Below are 2,042 nucleotides of genomic sequence, written 5' to 3'. Positions count from 1 at the left end.
CTGATCCTGAGAAGGGCCTCAATTTTTAGAAAATAAAGAGCCAAGGATTCACAAAAATGTTCCATATTATACCATATATTTTGCTTTTGCTAATTAAATAAAAACACTTACCTTTGAAATAATCCGAAAATTGTTGAAAATGAGTATTGGACAGTTTTAAAAAAAACGAGAGGAAGAATAGGTTTTTCCGGTATTCACCAATTGATGACCAAAAGCAAAACCCACCAAGTTCTGAACCATTCGCTTGCACTGATAAAAAGTTTTTAAATACCTATGGATATTTGTTTTCGAAATAATCAATTCAAAAAGCAACATATTATTTGATACATGTGTATAATTAGACACTCTACAAGTATATATTTTTTTTTTCTCGCTTTTGTTTCTTAAGTTAAGGCTCCAGTAAAGAATTGTTTCCTCCTAGAAGTAGTCATCATATCGCCGAAGGCCAACGGCTCGATTCCAGGTAGACTACCCAGAATCGAAGACCGCTGGCCCACGAACGACGACGAAAACCGACACACAACGACACGCCATTTTCTTGTTATTTCCGGTTGATACAGATTCAATAGAGGCTGTAAAAGAAAACAGATAATGAATCATTAATGGCTTGAAAGATTTTAATTTAAATATTTCTCAAATATGCATATATACTTTTTAAATCTTCTACTGCATGGACTGTGATGAAACCGTAAAGAGTAAAGAAAAAGTTCAATAGAAATAACAGCATCTAAAAACCAAAAACAGGTATGTTTAAAAAACTAGTAAATGTAAAAAAAAAATTAAAATAACTCATTGATTTTTGATGCATTAAAATTGTTTGAAATCTTACAGTACTGAATTATGCTCGAAAATGTGGAAAAAAACTACGAGGGCTCGTATGCTGTAAAGGGTGAGGCTTGCTAGATAGATTCAACTTAGCATACGGCTTTAGAAGCATGTGATTTTTCAGCGATTATTCGCGGATAAAAAACGACTTACAAGAGAAAGGTGTTTCATGCGGAGTAGAATTTACTTCATTATTTTGCTATTCAAAATTAACTATAAATGATTATTGCTTACCTGATGCAGAAGTTTATTGCGCTGCGGACTGGTCAAGAACTTAACCGGATTTGGAAATGAAGGCAGAAAAACGACATTATAAATACTTCTACCCTTCTACCTACTGCTTCTACCTAGTGGGTTTACAAATCGGAAAGCCTTTTCGTTTTGCTGTATGAGTATAAAAGTAGACAATCAACGACCTGTAATAAATAAGCCAGGCTTTAGAGAACATTTATACAGCATACCTGTGAGATGCACCGTTCGGTTCAGAACCGGTTCAAAAGAATTTGAAAATTAAAACAATGTAGGGGTTGCATTTTTCTTGAAGAATTTGGTTTTTTTTAAATGAAAAACACATTATTTTCTAGCTCATCATGCTCACCATTTATTCCAATAACTTGTCATGGCACGTAAATCGGTCACCTTACCGTCAAATAACTTCATGTGTCAAGATAAAAATCCTGGAAGTCACGTTATAGCACTGACTTGTTTTTTTTTCTTTCGGTATTTTCATCCTCATGGCTGATTTATCCTAGCGCACTGACTGTTATAGCAGAGATGAACAGATGTGCAAGTTAAGCCATAAAAAGTGTATGAAGTCCTGACGACCGTTTGGAAGGTTTGGAATCATTTTTTTTGTTTTTTGCATGAGCCACCAGATGTCTACAAGGACACCAGAGAGAACTGTCAAGAGGATAGTGGAATGTAAATAAACAAAACAAAATAATAAACTATTAGTCAGTTATGGAAAGGTCGTATTACTTTTTCACGAGTTTAGAGTAAATTGATGTTTAAGGGGTGGAAAATAGAAGAAAAGAACAAAAAAAGCGCTCAAATGTCAAATTGATCTGATTAAATCACCGACCAGTGAGCAGGCATGAAATTTTGTTTCATTAGAATTACCATTCTTAAAGCTTTTTTTTAAGTCGTTAAGAGAGTTTTGCATTTGGATATCTCATTTATGATACAATACACACTACCAAAAAAATCTGTAAAATTAC

At 33.7% G+C, this 2,042-nt stretch overlaps 1 long non-coding RNA gene across 1 annotated transcript; it reads right to left on the bottom strand.

Moving 5' to 3' along the window:
• Positions 1-316: 316 nt before the first annotated feature.
• LOC129740196 (uncharacterized) lies at positions 317-1,653 on the bottom strand. The gene is made up of 3 exons (XR_008736142.1): positions 1,424-1,653; positions 1,060-1,241; positions 317-572 (listed from the first exon to the last, which is right to left on the bottom strand). It is a non-coding gene; the product is annotated as an uncharacterized LOC129740196 (long non-coding RNA).
• Positions 1,654-2,042: the final 389 nt, after the last annotated feature.

The sequence above is a fragment of the Uranotaenia lowii genome, chromosome 1 (assembly GCF_029784155.1).
Source record: "Uranotaenia lowii strain MFRU-FL chromosome 1, ASM2978415v1, whole genome shotgun sequence".
In the NCBI taxonomy this organism is placed as follows: Eukaryota; Metazoa; Arthropoda; class Insecta; order Diptera; family Culicidae; genus Uranotaenia; species Uranotaenia lowii.
Note: the sequence above shows the minus strand (reverse complement) of the source record. Positions and strands in the feature narration are given on the sequence as shown.